The following is a 23,807-nucleotide window of genomic DNA, read 5'->3' on the forward strand; positions in this document are numbered from 1 at the left end:
CCCCTTAGAAGCCAAAGCCTTAGCTTATGCTGCCTCCCCATGATTAAGGAGGGAGTTAGATTTTCACAATGGAGAAAGTTAAATTTTTACAGAGAGCTCCTACTCATGAATGCATTACAGGTTACTCCCACAGGGCTTGACACTCCCTTGAAATAACCACAATTATCAGAAATGCTTTACTTTCTGCTCCAGATTCCTGCTTTCAAAATATCATGTAAATGCTAAAAAAAAAAAAAAAATGTATATAAATGCTTGCCTGTCTAACAAACATTGAGTTCAGATTCACCCTCCAATAGAGTGTGGTGTCTATCTGTTCTCCCTCAAGCCGACTCCTGACCCACCTGGGGCTCTCTTCAGCAGACCCTGACAACTCCTGCTGCTCCCCCACCTGAGTGGTCCATAGCAACTTATAATACCAATTAAAAAAAAAGACATGTTTAATGCCAGGACTGTGAAGTTCAGAAAAAATGAGAAGAATTGTTTCTTTCTCTTCTTTTTTTTTTTTTATTAGTGATTAAAAGATGGTAGGATAAGAGGGGCACAATTCCATATAATCCCCACAAAGTTCCATATCCTCAACATTAGAAGTTCCCCTATTCTTTGTTTATGTATGTGTGTATATTTTAATTGTATTTATTTATTTTATTACTAAGTAAAGACAGGGAGACACTGAGAGTGGAGGGGGAAATAGAGAGAGAAAGAGACACTTGCAGCACTGTTTCACTGCTTGTGAAGCTTTCCTCCTGCAGGTGGGGACTAGGGGCTTGAATCTGGGTTCTTGCACACTGTAATGTGAGTGTTTAGCCAGGTGTGCCACTGCATAGTCACAAATTTCCCTATTCTGTATCCCTCTGGGAGTATGGACCAAAAATTTTGTTGTTGTTGTTGTTGTTTTTTTTAATTTTTTATTTAAGAAAGGATCAATGAACAAAAACATAAGGTAGGAGGGATACAACTCCACACAATTCCCACCACCCAATCCCCATAACCCACTCCCTCCCATGATAGCCCTCCCATTCTCTAGCCCTCTGGGCGCATGGACCCAGGGTCATTGAGGGTTGCAGAAGGTAGAAGGTCTGGCCTCTGCAGTTGCTTCCCCGCTGAACATGGGCGTCGACTGGTCAGTCCACACTCCCAGTCTGCCTCTCTCTTTCCCTAGTAAGGTGTGTCTCTGGAGAAGCTGAGCTCCAGGACACATTGGTGGGGTCTTCAATCCAGGGAAGCCTAGCCAGCATCCTGGTGGCATCTGGAACCTGGTGATCGAAAAGAGAGTTAACATATGAAGCCAAACAATTTGTTGAGCAATCATGGATCCCAAGCTTGGAATAGTGGAGAGGAAGTGTTAGGGAGGTACTCACTGCAAACTCTACTTCTGCTTTAGGCATATATCTTGTACTTCTGCTTTCAGGCATATATCTTGTAGTAGTCTATGGATACGTGTGCACATAAGCTCTCTCCCACAGAAACTGGTGTATATCTGGGTTATGGGACTTTGTTAGAAAGTGAACCACCTGAGATGAAATTAGAGTGTACTATAAAAGGAAAGGTCTCACCCGAGTAATGAAGCTGAAGGGTTGTCATTCCACACGTGAAATCTCTGGACACAGTCTGAGGTGAAGCATGTTGACGTGGCAATCGTTGCTTTGGTTAGGCTGTGATCAGCGGATGAAATATTATTTGGTTTGGATTGGGAGATGCATACGGAAAAGTGGGCCCTATCCAAGGGTTCCAGGACTGGGGGAAGTAGGGGCTCTATAGTGAAGATGTGAGGTTCCTGCTGTCCCAGGGTTCAAAAAGACAATCGATAGTTAATATTATCATCAGATTATTTGTTAATTGGTTTAACTTTGAAAAGTCCCTTTGTTATGGTTTGCTGTACAGTATCCAGTATCTTGTATATAGCTGTGCTATTGGATGCTTCTAATCTACTTGGTCTAGGCTTTTGAGAGAGTCCACATATCAAATACACAGCCTATATATTAAAAAGATTCAGTTTGTCTTTTGAAAAACTTTGAGACATACAATTGATTTCCCCCTCTCATATTAACTACTGATTTATATATCTACATTTTGCTAGGAGTGTACATAAACACCATTCCCACCAACAAAGGACTGTGACCCATCCCTCCTGCCCACTCCCACCCCCCACTGGCCCAGGAAGCTGCATGTCTACCCCTCACCACTGGGTTTTTACTTTGGTGCCCTACTTACAATTTGATCAGGTCCTGCTTTTAGTTTCCCTTTCAGATCTTCTTAGTCAGCTTCTGTTGATGAGTGGGATCATCCCATACTCATCTTTATCTTTCTGACTTAGTTCACTTAACATAATTCCTTCTAGCTCTGTCCAAGATGGGTCAGAGAAGGTGGGTTCATTGTTTTTGATAGCTGCATAGTATTCCATTGTGTATATATTATGTGTATATATTTCTCAGCCACTCATCTGTTGTTGGGCACCTGGGTTGCTTCCAGGTTTTAGCTATTATGAATTGTGCTGCTATGAACATAGGAGTACCTCTTTTTGGTTGGGTGTTATGGAGTCCTTGGGGTATAACCCCAGGAGAGGAATTACTGGGTCATATGGAAGGTCCATGTCTAGCCTTGTGAGAGTTTTCCAGACTGCTCTACACAGAAGCTGTACCAATATACATTCCCACCAACAATGTAAAAGGGTTCCTCTGTCCCCACATCCTCTCCAGCATTTGTTGCTGCTGTCCTTTTTGATGTATGCCATTCTTACAGGAGTGAGGTGGTATCTTAGTGTTGTCTTAATTTGCATTTCTCTGACAATCAGTGACCTAGAGCAGTTTTTCATATGTTTGTTAGCCTTTTGGATCTCCTCTGTGGTGAATGTTTTGTTCATTTCCTCTGCCCATTTTTGGATGGGGTCATTTGCTTTTTTGTGGCTAAGTTTGCTGAGCTCTTTATATATTTTGGTGATTAGTTTCTTGTATGATGTATGGCATGTGAAGATCTTCTCCCATTCTGTGAGGGGTCTCTTTGTTTGTTTAATAGTTTCTTTGGATGTGCAGAAGCTTTTCAATTTGAAGTAGTCCCATTGGTTTGTTTCTGCTTTAGTCTTCCTTGCAGTTGGGTTTGATTCATCAAAGATGTCCTTGAGGTGTAGGTGGGAAAGTGTTTTACCAATGTTTACCTCTAAGTATTTGATTGTTTCTGGTCTGACATCTAGGTCTTTGATCCATTTGGAGTTGGTTTTTGTTTCTGGTGAGATAAAGTGGTTCAATTTCATTCTTCTGCATGTTTCAACCCAGTTTTCCCAGCACCATTTATTGAAGAGAGCCTCCTTTGTCCATTTAATCCTTTGGGCCCACTTATCAAAGATTAGATGCCCATAGGTGTTGGGATTTACTTCTGGGCTTTCAATTCTGTTCCACTGATCTGTGTGCCTATTTTTGTTCCAGTACCATGCTGTTTTGATGATGATGGCTTTATAATATAGTTTAAGGTCTGGGAGTGTGATGCCTCCATTTCTGTTTCTTTTCCTTAAGATGGTTTTGGCAATTCTAGGTGTTTTCAGGTTCCAGATAAATTATTGTAGTGTTTCTTCTGTTCTCTTAAAGAAGCTTGGTGGAACTTTGATGGGTATCACATTAAATTTGTATATGGCTCTGGGGAGAATATTCATTTTGATGATATTTATTCTTCCAATCCATGAGCATGGGATATCTTTCCATTTCTTGGTATCAGTTTCTATCTCCTTGAGTAGCGACTCATAGTTTTCAGTATACAAGTCTTTCACTTCTTTGGTCAACTTTATTCCTAGGTATTTGATTGATTTTGCTGAAACAGTGAATGGGAGTGATTTCTGGATGTCTTCTTCTTCAGATTTAGTGTTTGCATAAAGAAATGCCACTGATTTTTGTACATTGATTTTGTAGCCTGATACCTTGCTATATTGCCTAACAACTTCCAGTAATTTTCTACTGGATTCTTTAGGTCTTTCTATGTATACTATCATGTCATCTGCAAATAGTGAGAGCTTGACTTCTTCCCTTCCAATCTGTATCCCTTTGATTTCTTTCTCTTGCCTGATTGCTATGGCAAGAACTTCCAATACTATGATGAAGAGTAATGGTGACAGTGCACAGCCCTGTCTAGTCCCCGATCTGAGGGGGAATGCTTTCAGCTTCTGTCCATTGAGTATGATGTTGGCTGTAGGTTTGCTATATATAGACTCCACTATCTTGAGGAATTTCCCATCTATTCCCATTTTTTGTAGAGTTTTGAGCATGAATGGGTGTTGGATTTTGTCAAAGGCTTTCTCTGCATCTATCAAGATAATCATGTGGTTTTTGGCTTTGCTTTTATTGATGTGGTGAATGACATTGATTGACTTACGGATGTTGAACCAGCCTTGCATTCCTGAGATGAACCCCACTTGGTCATGATAAACAATCTTTTTGATGTGTTGCTGTTTCTGGTTGGCCAAGATCTTGTTTAATATTTTGGCATCTATGTTCATCAGAGATATTGGTCTGTAGTTTTCCTTTTTTGTTCTGTCCCTATCAGCTTTTGGTATCAGAGTGATTTTGGCTTCATAAAAGGTGGAAGGGAGTATTCCTGTTTCTTCAATCTTATGGAATAGCTTAAGAAGTATGGGTATTAACTGTTTCCTGAAAGTTTTGTAGAATTCGTTTGTGAAGCCATCTGGCAGTTGGGGAGATTCTTAATAACGGTTTCAATTTCTTTGTCTGTGATTGGTGCATTTAGATTTTATAGTTCTTCTTGGTTCAGTTTTGGAAGTATATAGGTTTCTAGGAATTGTTCCATTTCTTCCAGATTCTCTAGCTTGGTGGCATATAGTTCTTTATAGAAGTTTCGCAGGATTCTCTGGATTTCTGTGGTGTCAGTTGTGATATCTCCTGCATCGTTTACAATTCTATTAATTTGAGTCTTCTCTCTTTTTGTTTGGCGAGTCTGGCTAGGGGTTTGTCAATTTTGTTTAATATTTCAAAGAACCAACATTTGGCTTCATTGATCTTTTGTATGGTTCTTTTATTTTTGATGTTGTTTATTTCTGCTCTAACTTTAGTGATTTCTGTCCTTCTGGTTGCTTTAGGGTTCCTTTGTTCCTCTTCCTCTAAGTCCTTGAGGTGTGCAGTAAGGTCGTTCATTTGGGCTTCTTCTTGGTGTTTAATATGTGATTGTATGGCTATAAGTTTCCCTCTCAGTACTGCTTTAGCTGTGTCCCAAATATTTTGATAGGTTGTGTCTTCATTTTCATTAGTTTCCAGGAACATTTGAATGTCCTGTTTGAGTGAGTCTCTGACCCAGTGGTTCTGAAGGAGCACGTTGTTTACTTTCCAAATTCTATGTCTTTTAATAATTTTCCATTTGTTGTTAAATGTTATTTTTACTCCACTGTGGTCTGAGAAGATACTTGCGATGATTTCAATGCTCTTGAATTTATTGATGCTGTCTTTGTGGCCTAACATGTGGTCTATCCTTGAGTATGTGTTATGTGGATTTGAAAAGAAGGTGTATTCCAGTTTTCTGGGGTGGAGGAGTCTGAAAATGTCCAAGAGGTCAAGTCTGTCAATCTCTTCATTCAATTCTCTTGTATCTTTATTGGTTCTCTGCTTTGTTGATCTGTCTAAGTGTGAGAGTGGGGTACTGAAGTCTCCCACTATTATTGTATTACTATTGATGTATTTTTGAAATTCTTTCAGTAGATGCTTAAATGTATTTAGATGGTCCCTCGTTGGGTGCATAGATGTTAATAATTGTTAAGTCTTCTTGGCTGATTGATCCTCTAATCATTATGTAATGTCCTTGCCTATCTTTTATTACTTTATTTAATTTAAAATCTATCGTGTCTGAGATGAGAATGGCTGTTCCTGCCCTTTTTTGTGGACCGTTAGCCTGTATGATAGTTTTCCATCCTTTCACTTTAAGTCTGTTTTTATCTTGTTGTGAGTGACAGATGGGATTCTTGCAATCAGCATATGGTTGGGTTATGTTTTCTGATCCTTCCCCCCACCCTGTGCCTTTTGATGGGTGAGTTTAAGCCATTGACATTTATTGATATTATGGATTTAATGTATTGTAGTGCCATTGTTCTAAAAAACAATTTGTTTACTCTGATATACTGCAAGTATTATAGTGATGTTCTTGTTTATAAGAGGTCTTTTAGTACCTCTTTCAGGGCCGACTTGGTGATGGTTGCCTCCTTTAACTGTTGTTTGTCTAAGAAGGTTTTGATCCCTCCATCTAGCTTGAATGAAAGTCTAGGAGGATATATTATCCTTGGTTGAAACCCTTTTTCATTCAGGGCTCGATAGATATCTTTCCACTTCCTTCTGGCTTTTAGAGTTTGAGTGGAGAAATCTGCAGATAATCTTATGGGTTTTCCCTTGTATGTGACTTTTTGTTTCTCTCTTGCAGCCTTTAGGATCTTTTCTTTATCCTTACTTCTTCTCATTGTGACTATGATGTGTCTTGGTGTCTTCAGGTCTGGGTTGATTCTGTTTGGGACTCTCTGGGCCTCTTGAACCTTGATATCCTTTCTGTTATTCAGGTCTGGGAAGTTTTCTTGTATTATTTCCTCTAGAATGTTTGCTTCCCCTTCCTCTCTTTCTTCCTCTGGCAGGCCAATTATACGAATGTTACTTCTTTTGATATCATCCCATATGTCACTGTTGTTGTTTTCAGTGTCTCTCAATCTCTTTTTAAGCTCTTTCACCTCTTTCTTAGTTTTCTCTAACTCATCCTCTGTCTGACTAATTCTGTTTTCTGCTTCTGTTAGTCTGATTTCCCTTGCCTCAGCTTCTTTCTTCATTACAGCTATTTCAGTTTTCAGTCCTCTTATTGCCTCAAGATAATCAGTATTTTCCTTGGGGGTCTCAACTGTTGTTTCCCTAATATTGCCATTCCTTTCCTCCAATGTTGTTTTCATTTCTGTGATTAATAAGTTTATTATTGCTTGCATACTTTTCTTATCTATGGTTACTTCTGACTGATTTGTAGTTTCTTCTGGGCTCTTGTCTTCATTCATTGGGGTAGCAGTTTTATTTGTTTTTAATCTACCCATTTTTTTATTTATGTGTTTCTTTTTTTTATGCTCTGTTGTTCCTCAGTTGTTGTGTCTTGAGTACAAGTAACACTGTACTAAATACCTTTATGACAATTGCACTCACCAACCTCAGGAATTACAGTAGCAACTGAAGTAAGTATTGAAGTAGTTTAATCGTTACCAGTTAGCCAAACAATTTCTCCAGTCCGTGAAAAAATAGTAACCAAATCCCAGTGAAGAAAGAGAAAAGAAAGAGAGGATAGCAAGAATAGACAGTTATGTAAATCTACTATCCAGTGTATATTCTAGGGATAACAAGAGGGGAAAGGGAACCAGAGCAGAGATACACACATAGAGAGTCCACTCTGAGTCAGATTTCTTCCCCAAAGTAATTCACAAATTCAGAAAGGCAAAGAAGAAGAAGTGTATGACAAGATTAAAAAAAAGAGAGAGAGAGAGAGATAAGAGAAAGAAAAGGGAGAAGATAAGAAAAAGAGTTGTAATTAAAGAGCAGTGCAAGGAACTTCCCAAATGTGTATCAGTGAATTCAAAAAAAAAAAATACCCTGTTTGGTGGGATGGGGTATCCTGCTAGGAGCTGGTCCCAGGGATTGTTTATGGGGGGGGGGGTGGTGGGAAGGATGTATGCTTGAAAATTAAAAGGAAGAAAAAAAGAATTTTTTTCCCTATTCTAATTCTTAACCCAAATTAAGTTATAGTCACCTCCTTGGTGTCTAAGGACACCTTATTGGCTGGCCTGCTAAAGGCAGAAAATCCTATTGTTTCCAGGGGAGTGTGTTCGGAGCTCAGTGGCTAGCAGCTTCTCCATCAGCCATCTTCCGGGAAACCCCCCCCCCTCCAGACTTTTTTAAAGGATTTCTCGAAAATGAAAACTAGCTCCAAGTCCTTTGATCCAATGAGAGCTATACTCAAGAAGTCTTTGGATCCGCCCTCAGGGTCCCGGTGGTCTTTGGAGACTCCCAAGAGAAAGCCCCCGAGCTAAAGTGCTCTCTCCGGGTCCTCTGCCGGCTGCCCAGCAATGCTCTGCAACCAGCAGAGGAGCCACCTTCCCGGGTGGAGGACAATGCCGGGCGCACTCGCCTTGCCCGTCGCCACCTGGGAAGTCTGGAGCCCCGCTAGTCCATGTCACCTTTACTCTAATTCTTAACCCAAATTAAATTACAATCACCTCTTTGGTGTCACCCCTTATTGACAGGCCTGCTAAAGGCAGAAAATCCTACCATTTCTAGAAGATGTGATTAGAGAACACGCTGTTAGAAGTTTCTCAGTCCACCATCTTCCCCACTGTCAGACCAAAAATTTTTATGGGGTGCAGAAAGTGGAAGGTCTGGCTTCTGTAACTGCTTCTACACTGAACATAGACACTGGCAGGTGGACCCATATCTTTGCCTATTTCTATCTTTCCCTAGTGGGATAGGGCTCTGGGGAGGTGGGGTGTCAGGACACACTGGTGAGATTGTCTGCCCAGGGAAGTCAAGATGGTGTCATGGTAGCATCTGCAACTTGGTGGCTGAAAAGTGATATGATATAAAGCAGGAGAATTTGTTTAATAAATAGAAACCTAAGGTAAGACTAGGCAGATGGATGATTTATTTGAGGTCTAGGCCCATCATGTCTGTTCGGGAAGCTCAGGACTCTCTGAATAGGGCCCCAGCTGATGGGGTGGCCTGATAGTGACTAAAGAGTCATCATTAAAGTATGCCAGTCTCTTGCCCTTATTCAGCTTTTTCAGTCCTTGTTTTGATAAGGTTAGCTTTGGAGTGAGTGAAATAACCGTAACAGGAAGTACTTGAGGAGGGTATCTAAGTCTAACTAGATACTAATTCAATATGAACTTTATACTGATTCACTGCAGATTATTGTGTACTTTTGCTTTCAGGTATATATTCTGCCCTAATTTATGGATACATGGGACATATGCTCTATCTCACGGAACTTGGTCTATATCTATGTTTTGTGACTTTGTTAGGAAGTGAACCACATGGAATGGATTTAGAGAATCCTGTGAAAGGAAAGGTTTCACCTGAGTAATGAAGATGAAGGGTTGGCATTCCATGCCTGACATCTCTGGGCATAGTCTGAAGTGAAGCATGCTGAGGCGGTACTCATTGCATTGATTAGCTTGGGATCAGCAGATGCAATATCATTTGGAATGAATTGAGAGAAGCACCTCTATCAGGAACAATAAAATAGACCCCTTTGTGGGCCCCCCCGTAGGATCTTGCCCTCAACTTGGATCAACAATGGTAGAGAATGTTCCATCCTCCAAAGGGAGGATGGACAACATACACTATGTTCCACCTGAGGCACAGCTTGGAATTGGGGCAGCTTGGAATGTTCCTACTCATGATCACAGAATATGAGATCAGATCTACAGGGCTGCAGAGGTCACATGGGCTCCTAAGCTGAATATGTGCCCCAGACCAAATCAAATAGATGGGGTTTACAATCAACAATATTTATACCCCTTTCCCATATTAGGGAGCTACTCTCTTCCCTGATCCAGCTTTCTGTTCCTTTTCCAGCCATGACATCATCTCCCCAGACAATAACTTAGATCCATCTGTATATCAGATTTCAGGCTCAAGGAAAAAAAAATAGTATAGCCAAAGGCTCTTTTGGAATATAAAATATGCCTACTAGCTATCCACAGAATGGACACCCCACAACTCTTCATCTGCACTATTCCAGCCTTTAAATTTATAACTTTGTATGTGGCTTCGTATGGTAACTCTCTTTTTAGCCACCAGCTTCCAGATGCTTGCAGGATGCCAACCAGACTTCCTTGCACAGACAATCCCACCAATGAGTCCTGGAGCTCTGCTTCCCCAGAGTCCCACCCTACTAGGGAAAGAGAGAGGCAGGCTGGGAGTATGGATTGACCAGTCAACACCCATGTTCAGTGGGGAAGCAATTACAGACGCCAGACCTTCCACCTTCTGCATCCCACAATGGTGGTAGGAATTGTATGGAGTTGTACCTTTCTTATCCTATAGTTTTGTCAGTGTTTCCTTTTTATTAAAAAAAATAGACAAATGGAACTAAGAGTCTTTGTGTGTGAAAAAGCTAGGAAGCCTATTTTAGATATATTGCAAGGGATCTCTGACTTTATTAGTTTTGTTTATTTCTTTTCTTGAGGCCAATATAATTACTAATTACTTCCCCATCAGACCCCCAGAGTAGAGCAGATTCACCCTTCCTCTCCTCTATCCATCCACTGCCTCCTACAAAAATCACAAGCCAGAGACTGAACAAATTTAACCTCACCTTGTAAAGCACAGCTACCAAAAGAAAAAATTAACAGTTCAATGAAAAAAAAAACGGATAGAAAAAGATTGAAACATAGAACTACAAAAGTCAATTGGTTGTGGGAGAAATTGCATAATGGTTATGCAAACAGTTTTCTTTTTTTCTTATTTTTAATTTCTTTATTGGAGGATTAATATTTTATATTCTATAATAAATAAAATTGTGTGTACATGTATAACATTTCTCAGTTTTCCACACAACAATACAACCCCCACTATGTCCTCTGCTATCCTGTTCCAGGACTTGAACCCCCCACCCCCACCCCAACGCCTTTTGCTTTGGTGCAATACACCAACTCCACTCCAAATTCTGTTTAGTGTTCTGATCTTGTTTTTCATTTTCTGCCTGTGATTGAGATCATCCCATATTTACTTTCTTTCTTTTTTTTTTTCAAACAGTTTTCATGCCTGAGGTTCCAAGGTCCCAGGTTTAATCCCAAGGTCTCTGACTCAAACCTCCATAAACCAGAGCTGAGCAATGCTCTGGTAAAAAATGAATTATTTTTAAAAGCATATAAAAATATTCAAAGCAGGGGCCAGGTGGTGGTGCACCTGGTTGAGTGCACTGTAGTGCTCAAGGACCTAAGTGCGAGCTCCCAGACCCCACCTGTGGGGGGAAAGCTTCATGAGTGGTGAAGCAGGGTGGCAGGTATCTCTCTGACTCTTTCCCTCTTTATCTCTCCCCTCCTTTCTCAATTTCTCTCTGTCTCTATCCAATAATAAAAATTTAAAAATACATATTCAAAGCAGAATAATAATTCTACATAGAAGATGAAAAGTACAAAAAACAAATAGTAAAAGAAGGGATCTTTGTATGATATAATAATAAAATAAAGGTTGTGGGCTGTAGCACAGAGGGTTAAGTTCACATGGTGCAAAGCTCAAGGACCGGCTTAAAGATTCCAGTTCGAGCCCCTAGCTCCCCACTTGCAGGGAGGTCATTTTAGGAGCAGTGAAGCAGGGTCTGCAGGTGTCTGTCTTTCTCTCCCCCCTGTCTTCCCCTCCTCTCTCAGTTTCTCTCTGTCCTATCCAACAATGACAACAATAACAATCACAACAACAATGATAAACAACAAGGGCAACAAAATGGGAAAAATAGCCTCCAGGAGCAATGGATTCATAGTGATAACCCTGGGAGAAATAAATAATAATAATAATAATAATAATACAAGATAGTAATCAGTTGCTGAAATTACTAAGTAATATTACTAAAATTTAGAACTTAGTTCTCATGTACAAGTATATTTCTTTCTTAAATACACAGTATAGTGACACCAGGTATACACTAGAGCCATGGATTTATCATAATAATATAATATATTCTGCCTTCTTCAGTGTTGGAATCTATACACACTTCTAAACCATTAGTCTTTGGAGATTCTCAAGGCATAATCTCAGGTTCACCTGGATAATGCACCTGCTTTTCCATGCTCATAACCCAGGTTCCAGTCCAAACTCAACCACATTGGAGGAAGCTTCAATGCCTTGTTCACTCTCCTCTCTCCTGCCATTTTTCTTTCTGTCTCTCTTTCTCTCCCCTTTATCTCTATCTTTAAAAAAATGTTTAGTCCATAGAGGTAAACACTGATAACAAGGGGAAAAAAGTATTGACCTTGTAGGAAATTAATATATTAAGATGGATAGTCAGTGAAATAAAAACAAATCTGAACTCCCTATTTTCTGAGACAAAGATTAAATGCATCTCTTTCTTGGTCTGGACTTGAGATATCACTGTATTGTATTACTATTGACCTTTTGGGGATTATGTTTGCCTTAGGTATACCTCTTTAAAAAAATGAAAGCAAAAACAAAAGACAGATAGAATTATTGGATAGCATAAAACAAAAGATAAATATACCACAAGAAAGAAAGAAATGTCCCCTTAGTTTTCAATTAAAAAAGAAAAAAACTGAATAACTGCAAAAAGAGAGGAAACCATACTCTAAACTGAAACACTATCTCCCTAAAGGAAGCAGAGTTCAATGAGATTTCGATGTTAAGGACATAAAACTGTAGTCATTGAATTTAAAATGAATTCTTAGAAGCAACAAAGATCAGAATCAACACTGCAAAAAGTCTAACTGGAAAACATCTTTAGAATCTTAGCTATGATAAGACAAAATGAGATTAAAAAAAATCATAAGCAAAAACAATAGAAAAAATAGAGAGAAAGAAAGAAAGGAAGGAAGAAAAGAAATATACAAAAGGGAAAAAGTACAAAGATTTTATGTGAATTGCTTGTCCAGAAGTAAGAAATCAATAAATTATAGCTATTTTAAAGCTATATCTTAAGTCAATATATAAAATTAAGTACTTCTTTAGTGTAACAGTTCTCAGCAGACATGTAACATTATAAAATAAATATTTACAGAGTACCTGCTTTTTATATTAAAACTTAGAAAGTTAAGAGTCCTTTCCTTCTTACACAGAATGATTACACTGCATATGAAAAAAAAATAGTACCCAGTATTTAAAGTCACCATTCTAGAGTTTTTAACAAATTAATTTGGGGGGGCAGACTTTTAGGGCAGCACACAACACCTGTCTTATCATACTCTATGGTAATTAATAAAACATTTTTAGTGTAACTAATCAATGGGACTAAATTTATCACAGTCATCTGATGATAAAGGAAATAACTTACATAAATTGTCACCTTAAGTAAAAATAATGGCACTGTTATGTTTTCAAAGAAATCAACAAGAAATTGGAGAAAACAGAACAGAGATCTTTTTCTACTTACCATGAAAATAGCTGAACCATTGGATACACTTAAGATTCATGCTTTTAATTTGCTTCAATCATTTCTTCCCTATATATAAATAATTTTGTTTTCTTTTTTAAAAAAGATTGTATTCATTTATTCATGAAGATAGATGGAAAGAGAAAGAACCAGACATCACTCCGGTACATGTGCTGCTGGGGATTGAACTCAGGACCTCATGCTTGAGAATCTAATGCTTCATCCACTGTGCCACCTCCTGGACCACTAAATGATTTTGTTCTCTAAGGATAAGCCTGCAATTCTATCATTCATATATGGTTTGTGAATTACAACCCAACTTCATAAAGCAGATCTGTACAAAAACAATTCGTTTTCAGAACAAAAAGTAACCTACTATTAAATAATATAGTGGCAATAACAACAAAAGTTAAAAGTCAAGCATATATCAGATACAATATACAATATTAAATCAAGATCCATTTTAACATATTTATCAAAACTTCACTGGCAAAAAAAATTTTCACAAGAAAGACAAATAAAAAGGAAAAGTTAAATATCCATGAAGGAAAAATATCTCAAAATAAGTACATGTGGTTAAAATAAGCAGATAATAGTATTTCAACACCACAAAAACCTTTCTTACCTTCCTTATTCACCAGCTCCATACAACTCTATCAAAACAGCTGTGATCCATGTTCTCCCATCCAAAGGTAAAATCTGCATATCCTGTACTATCAGCCTGGAGATACTGTAGAATTAGGAGAAAATCAAAAAGGGTAAATATGCCTGTCAATAAAAAAAATCCATGTTTCTACCCATCTCTTGAACTTTAAAGGAAGAGGATTTGTTCATTTGTCTGTACTTGAGATCCTGTTATACAATATGTACATTCACAGATAGATACATAACTAGCATATAATCTCTAATCCAAAACAATGACACAGTCACATATAATTTCTAGAATAACAATCAAAATGCCAATCTAAAATATATACAAATCAGTGATAACTACACTCATTTTATACACTAAATTATGATCTTTTATGAAGATGTAGATTTGAATTAAAACGTATGACCTTGCAATAGAAAAGAAGGGGAAAATTTTTCAACCAGTCTCTAATACCTTGGGGGAACTATGATTATCTTTAGAGGTGGGGATAGGATAGCACAGAACCTTTGTGGTGGGTGTGGTGTGGAACTATACTCCTGTTATGATCCTGGAAATGACTACTAAATCACTAATAAATAAATCCAAAACTGTATTTGTATTAAAGAATGTGATTTATTAAGTATAGCTTAGATGCTAATCTCCATAACCAGGAGTTAATAAAATTTTAAATAAAATATATTACTTTATTATCTCATTTTTTGAATAACCTAAATGAGTTAGTTATTTTAGCTAAATTTATTTGATTGATTAATATAAAATGATTAGAATTTAGGAGACACTTTTTGCAGTTACACAAACTAAATCAGCCATTCAACAATACATTGTACAAAATAAATATGCATCAATATATTTAAAGAAAAAATATAAATGTAAATTTAAACTCTGAGAGGAGTTCCACTTTTGAATTTTAACAAATCTTATCATTGCACACCATTCCAGAGAATTCTGTCACCTTCAGATTCCTGGACCCCAATTCACATCTATTGAACATTTTGGACATAGTCTTAAAGCATGGGTATCTTTAAATAAGCTCCTCATGCAAATCTTAGACATTAAGGTCTGAGAAGGATCACTCTAGGCACTAAGTACATTGCCAATGTCTCTTACCCATTTCATCAGAATAAAACAATATGGTATAATTTTGATGATATTAAATTTCTGTGATTTCCATAATGACACATTATTCAACAGATAGGAAAGAGAACAAATAGAAAGATGAACAACAGGAGTTAAGACAATAGAAACAGAGATGGACATTAGAAACCAGAACAGCGATATTTTTTATAATCTGGGTAGAAAAAAGGAAACTTAGCAACAAAGAGATAGAAGAGAATATGAATCCATCAATTAAATAGAAGTAAATATCTTATAGGACAGCCGTGAGTCATGCAAGAATGGGGGGAGGGGAAGACTGCATCTCCTGTTCCTACTTCTGTAAATATTCTCATTACTTCATTCAAACAGTTGGTTGTGCTAAGCACTCTCTCACATTCTGCTTACTGTACAGTGAACAAAACAAATAAGACCACTATTATTACATAACATACTAGTCAGTAGGGGAGATAAGCATTAAACAAGCAAACATACAATTAATAAAGTATACAAAGTTCTAAAAGAAAATAAATGGGTATGATGAAAGACAAGGCACAAGAGAAGTCCCCATAAAGAAATGACATTCAAGTAAGGTTGTTAGGTTTAAATGAGGTAGATAAGCAGTGCAGAGGCCAATAGTCAAGGTATTAAAGAAAAAGGATGCAAACAGAAGTAAAGCAGCCACATAGGCAACATCATACTCAATGGACAGAAGCTGAAAGCATTACCCCTCAGATTGGGAACTAGACAGGGCTGTCCATTATCACCATTACTCTTCAACATAGTATTGGAAGTTCCTGCCATAGCAGTCAGGCAAGAGAAAGAAATCAAAGGAATATAGATTGGAAGGGAAGAAGTCAAGCTCTCACTATTTGCAGATGATATGATAGTATACATAGAAAAACCTAAAAAATCCAGCAGAAAACTACTGGAAGTTATTAGGCAAGATAGCAAGGTGTCAGGCAACAAAATCAATGTACAAAAATCAGTGGCATTTCTTTATGCAAACACTAAATCTGAAGAAGAAGACATTCAGAAATCACTCCCATTTACTGTTTCAGTAAAATCAATAAAATACCTAGGAATAAAGCTGACCAAAGAAGTGAAAGACTTGTATACTTGTATATGAGTCAGTTTTCAAGGAAATAGAAACAAATACCAAGAAATGGAAAGACATCCCATGATCATGGATTGGAAGAATAAATATCATCAAAATTAATATTCTCCCCAGAGCCATATACAAATTTAATGCAATACCCATCAAAGTTCCACCAGGCTTCGTTAAGAGAATAGAACAAACACTACAATCATTTATCTGGAACCTGAAAACACCTAGAATTGCCAAAACCATCTTGAGGAAAAGAAACAGAAACGGAGGCATCACATTCCCAGATCTCAAACTATATTATAAAGCCATCATCATCAAAACAGCATGGTACTGGAACAAAAATAGGCACACAGACCAGTGGAACAGAATTGAAAGCCCAGAACTAAATCCCCACACCTATGGACATCTAATGTTTGATAAGGGGGCCCAAAGCATTAAATAGAAGAAGGAGGCTCTCTTCAATAAATGGTGCTGGGAAAACTGGGTTGAAAAATGCAGAATGAAATTGAACCACTTTATCTCACCAGAAACATAAATCAACTCCAAATGGATCAAAGACGTGGATGTTAGACCAGCAACAATCACATACTTAGAGGAAAACATTGGTGAAACACTTTCCCAACTACAACTCATGGACATCTTTGATGAAATAAACCCAATTGCAAGAAAGACTAAAGCAGAAACAAACCAATGTGACTACATCAAATTAGAAAGCTTCTGCACATCCAAAGAAACTATTAAACAAACAAAGAGACCCCTCACAGAATGGGAGAAGATCTCCACATGCCATACATCAGACAAGAAACTAATCACCAAAATATATAAAGAGCTCAGCAAACTTAGCACCAAAAAAGCAAATGACCCCATCCAAAAATGGGCAGAGGATATGAACAAAACATTCACCTCAGAGGAGATCCTAAAGGCTAACAAACATATGAAAAACTGCTCTAGGTCACTTCTCTGATTGTCAGAGAAATGCAAATTAAGACAACATTGAGATACCACCTCACTCCTGTGAGGCATACATCAAAAAGAATGGCATACATCAAAAAGGACAGCAGCAACAAATGCTGGAGGGGCCGTGGGGACAGAGGAACACTTCTGCACTGCTGGTGGGAATGTAAATTGGTCCAGCCTCTGTGGAGAGCAGTCTGGAAAACTCTCACAAGGAAAGACATGGACCTTCCATATGATCCAGTAAGTCCTCTCCTGGGGTTATACCCCAAGGACTCCATAACACCCAACCAAAAAGAGGTATGTACTCCTATGTTCATAGAAGCACAATTCATAATAGCTAAAACCTGGAAGCAATCCAGGTGCCCAACAACAGATGAGTGGCTGAGAAAGCTGTGCTATACATACACAATACTATACAGCTATCAAGAACAATGAACCCACCTATTCTGACCCATCTTGGACAGAGCTAAAAGGAATCATGTTAAGTGAGCTAAGTCAGAAAGATAAAGATGTGTATGGGATGATTCTACTCATCAATAGAAGTTGAGAAAGAAGATCTGAAAGGGAAACTAAAAGCAGGATCTGACTAAATTGAATGTAGGACACCAAAGTAAAAACCCTGTGGTGAGGGCTAGACATGCAGCTTCCTGGGCCGGTGGGGGGGTGGGGGTGGGTGGGTGGGATGGGACACAGTCTTTTGGTGGTGGGAATGGTGTTTATGTACACTCCTAGTAAAGTGTAGTCATATAAATCACTAGTTAATTAATATGAGAGGGGGAAAATTAATTGTATGTCTCGAAGTTTTTAAAACACAGACTGAGTCTTCTTAATATATAGGCTGTGTATATGATATGCGGACTCTCTCAAAAGCCTAGACCAAGCAGATCAAAACCAACCGATGGCACAGCTATATACAAGATACTGGGTACTATACAGCAAACCCTAACAAAAGGACTTTTCAAAATTAACCCAATTATCAAATAATGTGATGATAACATTAACTATCCATTGTCTTTTTGAACCCTAAGACAGCAGGAACCTCACATCTCCACTATAGAGCCTATATTTCCCCCAGTCCTGGAACCTTAGGATAGGGCCCACTTTCCCTCATGCCTCTCCCAATCCATATCAAATAAAATATTGCATCTGCCGATCGTAACCTAATCAATGCAACGAGTGCCACCTCAACATGCTTCAGCTCAGACTGTGTCCAGAGACTTCAGGTGTGGAATGACAACCCTTCAGCTTCATTATTCAGGTGATACCTTTCCTTTCATAGCATTCTCTAATTCCATCCCCAGTGGATCACTTTCTAACAAAGTCCCAAAACCTAGATATAGACCAGGTTCTGTGAGAGAGGGCATATGTTCGCACGTATCCATAAACTAGTACAAAATAGATACCTGAAAGCAGAAGTACACTAGAGTTTGCAGTGAGTACAGCCCCCCAACACTTCCTTTCCACTTTTCCAACCTTTGGGTCCAAAATTGCTCAACAATTTGTTTGGCTTTGTATGTTAACTCTCTTTTCAGCCACCAGGTTCCAGATGCCATTAGGATGCTGGCCAGGCTTCCCTAGACTGAAGACCCCACCAATATGTCCTGGAGCTCCACTTCCCCACAGACCCAACCCTACTAGGGAAATAGAGAAGCAGACTGGGAGTATGGACAGACCAGTTAACTCCCATGTTCACCAGGGAAGCAATTACAGAAGCCAGACCTTCTACCTTCTGCAACCCACAATGACCCTGGGTCCATGCTGCCAGAGGGATAGAGAATGGGAAGACTATCGGGGTGGGGATGGGATATGGAGATTGGGTGGTGGGAATAGTGTGGAGTTGTACCTCTCCCACCCTATGGTTTTGTTAATTTATTCTTTCTTAAGTAAAAAATAAATTTAAAAAAGAAAAATAAATAAAGCAGCCACAAAGGTCTATTTCCAACTCTGATTCCAATCTGACTTCACTGGACAGATGAACTCACAAATGTGTTCTGGAACCCCACCTCCCCAGACCCTAGGGAAAGACAGAAACAGGCTAGGAGTCTGGATTGACCTGTCAATGCCCATGTCGAGCAGAGAAGCAATTACAGAAGCCACCCCATACTGATCCTGGTCCATGCTCCCAGAAGGACAAAGAACAGGAAAGCTTCCAGTAGAGGAGATGGGATACAGAAATCTGGTAGTGGGAATTGTTTGGAATTGTACCCCTCTTATCCTACAGTCTTGTTGATCATTATTAAATAAATAAGTAAACAAACCAATAAAAAGCAAGTAATACTGCTGTGATCAATGTGTACATTGACCTCCTCATTTACTTGTTTTTGTTTCCTTTGTATAAATTCCTAGAAGAAGAACTGTCAGGTCATAAGGTAGGACCACTTATAATGTTCCGAGGAATATCCTAATTTGTTTTCCAGAGACTGAAACAATTTGCACTCCATATAGAAGTGTTCCTTTTTGCCCACATTCTCATCAGCATTTGTTTCTGTCCTTTTTGATGTACAGCATTTTTACATCTGTGACGTGTTATCTCATTACTGTCTTTGTATTTCTGTGATAATCAGTAGCAATTCTTGGACACTACTACAGTATCTGAGAATGAGTTCAATTCAGCTTGACTCTGGACCTAGGCAGAGACAGTGCTAGATTCCACAGACTATGGTTTCAATTTACCAAGGCTGCTCTCCACTTTAGATGCTAGCTACAAGCCCAGACTGTAGAAACTGCTTCTAAACAACCAGCTAAACAATGAAGATCCCTATGACCACCTCACACTAGACCTCAGGTACCCAAATTAGTACTTGTGCTTTTTAATAATTAGCTATAAACCAATTTAATAGTATACCGCCTCCAGGTCCAATTAGGAAACACATGAAATACACTTACTACATCAATAATATTTTCAAAGGGTATAATTTAGAAACAACCATAAGGAAGAGATGTACAGGGTATAAGGAATTGACAGTTTCCATGCCCTCTCCAGATAACCCATACTCCTCAAATCTCCACATGCTTAGCAAGTCAGAAGTTCTCTGAAGCCTCCTCCTCTTCTGCTGTGTATGTATGTGTGTGTATACTTAGAAGTTGTATAGTCATGATAGATGATCTTATTGTCCATTGTCAATTAATTTATTCTCTAGACCCTCTCTCACATACCTATGGAATTGAAAGTTCTAACCCTCTTACTAATGGTAGCTTCTCTAGGCAACTCATTTTCATCCATACAATGCTTACAAAAATTTGTTTTATTCACATAACAAAATATGTTCTTATCACTGTGTACACCTAAGAATTCCAAAGCTTTTTATAACTACAAATGAAGGTGAATATATATAAATATATTTTGATCATCCAGGTGACCAAATACTAGTGTAACAGAACTCATAAAATGAAATTATTGAAAGATAATTATAAAAATATTTCAACTAGAATATTCTTCAAAGTTTTAAAACAAGCAAGTCTGTATAATAGCTCTATTGTTGCTCATATTTGTTAACAGAGGTCTGCCACTCAGAAAGGCATTTTTTTTAAAAAAAAAAAAGCATTATTTAATTTGATAGAAAAGAGAGAAACAGAAGGAGACAGAGACGGAGGGGGGAGAGAGAGAGAGAGAGAGAATTGCAACACTGCTTCACCACTTGTGAAGCTTTCCCCCTGAAGGTGGGGACCAGGAGCTTAAACCTGGGTCCTTGCACATGGTAACATTTGCACTTAACCAGATGCACCACCACCTGGCCCCTTGTTGCTCTTATTTCAAAAAATATATTTTTTTTCTCCAGTCAGCATTTATAAAGCATTGCATTTTATGAATACAGTTCTGATGGTATTCTTTGAAAAAAAAGAAAGAGAAAGAAAAAAAGAAAGAAAGGAAGGAAGGAAGGAAGGAAGGAAGGAAGGAAGGAAGGAAGGAAGGAAGAAAAGAAACACCTCAGGACAATAGTCTAACAATTGGGAGAATTTTGCACCTTGAAGTTTAATTTAGAGATCCATAATGAATGTTAGTTTTTAAAAAATATCTCTGAAATCCTTCAATAAAAACACTAGACAATATATCTATATCTATATATATTACTTATTTATTCCTATATATTTTGGACAGAGACAAAGAAAATCAAAGGAAAGGGGAAGAGAGAAAGGAAGAGAGAAAGACATAGAGGAAAGAATAGAGGAAAGAAAGAAAGCTTCCCCTCTGCAGGTCTCTGGGACTTGAACCTGAGTCCTTGTGCATGGTAATCTGTGTGCTCAACCAGATGTGCTGCTCATATGTAAATTGAAATTATTGAAAAATAATTCTAAAAACATTTCAACTAGAATATTCTTTAAAGTTTTAAAACAAGAGGCCAGGTGGTGGTGCACCTAGTTGAATGCACAAGTTACAATGCACAAGGACCCAGGTTCAAACCACTGGTCCTCCCCTGCAGGGAGAAAGCTTAATGAGTGGTGAAGCAGTGCTACAAGTGTCTCTCTGTCTCTCTCCCTATCACCCACTTCCCTCTCAGTGTCTGTCTCTATCTAATAAATAAATAAATAAATAAATAAAATTTAAAAAACAAAAAAAGTTTTAAAACATGCCTTTGAAGTTAAACATTCATGTTACTAGTCAATTTCTTTGTAGAATCTTGTGATTTTTAAGTTTCATACATAACTGTCATGCCCTTCTTCTTCTTCTAGCGTCTGCCCTTCTTCCGTAGCCAGTCAACAGCGTCAGGTTGAGCCTGATGTAAAGTTTCGAGACCTCCTTTGAATCTGGAGAGGTGGCTGTCATGCCCTAATCATGCCCTAATAAAAGTTTACCAGGACTAAGCTCTTAGTCTTTGTTCATCTATTTTTTCTGAAATGTTTTTGTCACTCTGAAAATTTTCTACTCACCTCTTTTATGATTAAATACAATTAAGTTCTCACTTAATGTCAGTGATAATTTCTTAGAAATTGTGACATTCAGCCAAACATCTTATTAAGAAACTTAAGTGCTTGGGGCCAGGCAGTAGCATAATAGATTGAGTGTACATGGCGCCAAGTGCAAGGACAAGAGTAAGGATCCTGGTTCGAGCCCTCGGTTCCCCAAAGGCTTTACGCAGATGTCTATCTTTCTCTTCCCCTCTCTGTCTTCCCCTCCTCTCTCAATTTCTCTCTGTCTTATCCAAAACAACAACAACAACAGCAAGGAGAACAAAATGGGAAAAATGGCCTCCAGGAGCAATGGATTCCTAGTGGAGGCACCGAGCCCCAGTGATAACCCTGGAGGCAAAAGAAGAAGAAGGAGGAAGAGGAGAAGGAGAAAGAGAAGAAGAAGGAGGAGAAGAAGAAGGAGGAGGAGGAGGAAGAAGAGGAGGAGGAGGAGGAGAAGGAGAAGAAGGGGAAGGAGGAAAAGAAGAAGATGATGAAAGAAAGCAAGGAAGTTCTCGAATAACATAACTTCATTCAAAGTTGGCCTGAATTTTTTTTTCTCATCAAAAGTATAATATGATGTGAAATAAAATAGTATATTCAAGTACTTGGTGTTTAAATATTATTTTCATATAACCTGTTTTATAGCTATTTCATATCCTAAGAGACTCTCAGTAGAGAATAAAAATACATTGTAAATTATAGAAACTGCTGGAACATGATGACAGAGGACCTAATGGAGGTTGTATTGTTATATGGAAAACTGGGAAATATTATGCATGTACAAACTATCATATTTACTGTCAACTGTAAAGCATTAATCCCCCAATAAAGAAATAAATTTTTAAAAATTATAGAAAAAAATATGGGATGATCTCACTCTCAGGCAGAACTTGAAAAACAAGATCAGAAGAGAAAACACACGGGAGTCAGGCGGTAGTGCAATGGGTTAAGCGCACGTGGCATGAAGCGCAGGGACCAGCATAAGGATCCTGGTTCAAGTCCCCGGCTCCCCACCTGCAGGAGAGTCCCTTCACAGGCAGTGAAGCAGGTCTGCAGGTGTCTCTCTTTCTCTCCCCCTCCCTGGCTTCCCCTCCTCTCTCCATTTCTCTCTGGCCTATCTAACAATGACAACATCAATAACAACAACAATAACTACAACGATAACAACAAAAGAGAGAAAGAGAGAGAGAGAGAGAGGAAACACAAGTAGAACCTGAACTGGAGTTGGTGTATTGCACCAAAGTAAAAGATTCTGGGGTGGGTGGGAGGGGGGAGAATACAAGTCCAAAAAGGATGACAGAGGACCTAGTGGGGGTAGTATTGTTATATGGAAAACTGAGAAATGTTATATGTACAAATTATTGTTTTTACTGTTTTTACTGTTGACATTAATCCCCCAATAAAGAAATAAAGAAATTTATAGAGACTGGATTGTTGATTATAGAGGAAGATGACTGGAGGGCTCTGAATCCCTATTCCATCAGGACCCCCGAGAGAGAAGAGGAAAGAAAGGAAGGACATTCAGAAACAGTAATAGATGTAGCTGTGACTTAGAAATAAAGAAAAGGCAGAAACATAGAAAAAATGGGCATATATATATATATATGTATATATATATACACATATAATCATATACATAACATTTTATATATAATATAAAATTGCTTTATATATAGTAGTCAACCCATATCTGTAATCTTGGGAGAATTACCACAGTTTTCAATGGAGGGAATGCAGACATAGAACACTGGTAGTAGGAAAGCTGCTGAATTATACCCCTGTTATAATTTTGTAAATCAATATTAAATGACTAAAAAAAATATTTAATCTGTAAAGTTGGTTCTATAAATCACATTATCCAGTCATTTCATTCATTCACTTAAGCAGGTTGACTAATGCCCCCTATAACTGAATTACTGATCAGTCTTGAGCACATTCACATTCCAAATCCAAGGGTTAATTTTAATGAAATTATTTAAATTCAGTTTCTTCAACTCAGTCATGATA

The 23,807-nt window shown here is 38.2% G+C and overlaps 1 long non-coding RNA gene across 1 annotated transcript in view; it reads right to left on the reverse strand.

Moving 5' to 3' along the window:
• Positions 1-690: 690 nt before the first annotated feature.
• Positions 691-23,807, reverse strand: part of LOC132538298 (uncharacterized) — a 33,331-nt gene continuing 10,214 nt past the window's right edge. The window contains exons 3-4 of the long non-coding RNA XR_009549696.1: positions 13,727-13,831; positions 691-1,652 (exon numbers count right to left, since the gene is read on the reverse strand). This is a non-coding gene — a long non-coding RNA (uncharacterized LOC132538298). The remainder of the gene's footprint in view (positions 1,653-13,726; positions 13,832-23,807) is intronic.

Source organism: Erinaceus europaeus, chromosome 4 (genome assembly GCF_950295315.1).
Source record: "Erinaceus europaeus chromosome 4, mEriEur2.1, whole genome shotgun sequence".
In the NCBI taxonomy this organism is placed as follows: domain Eukaryota; kingdom Metazoa; phylum Chordata; class Mammalia; order Eulipotyphla; family Erinaceidae; genus Erinaceus; species Erinaceus europaeus.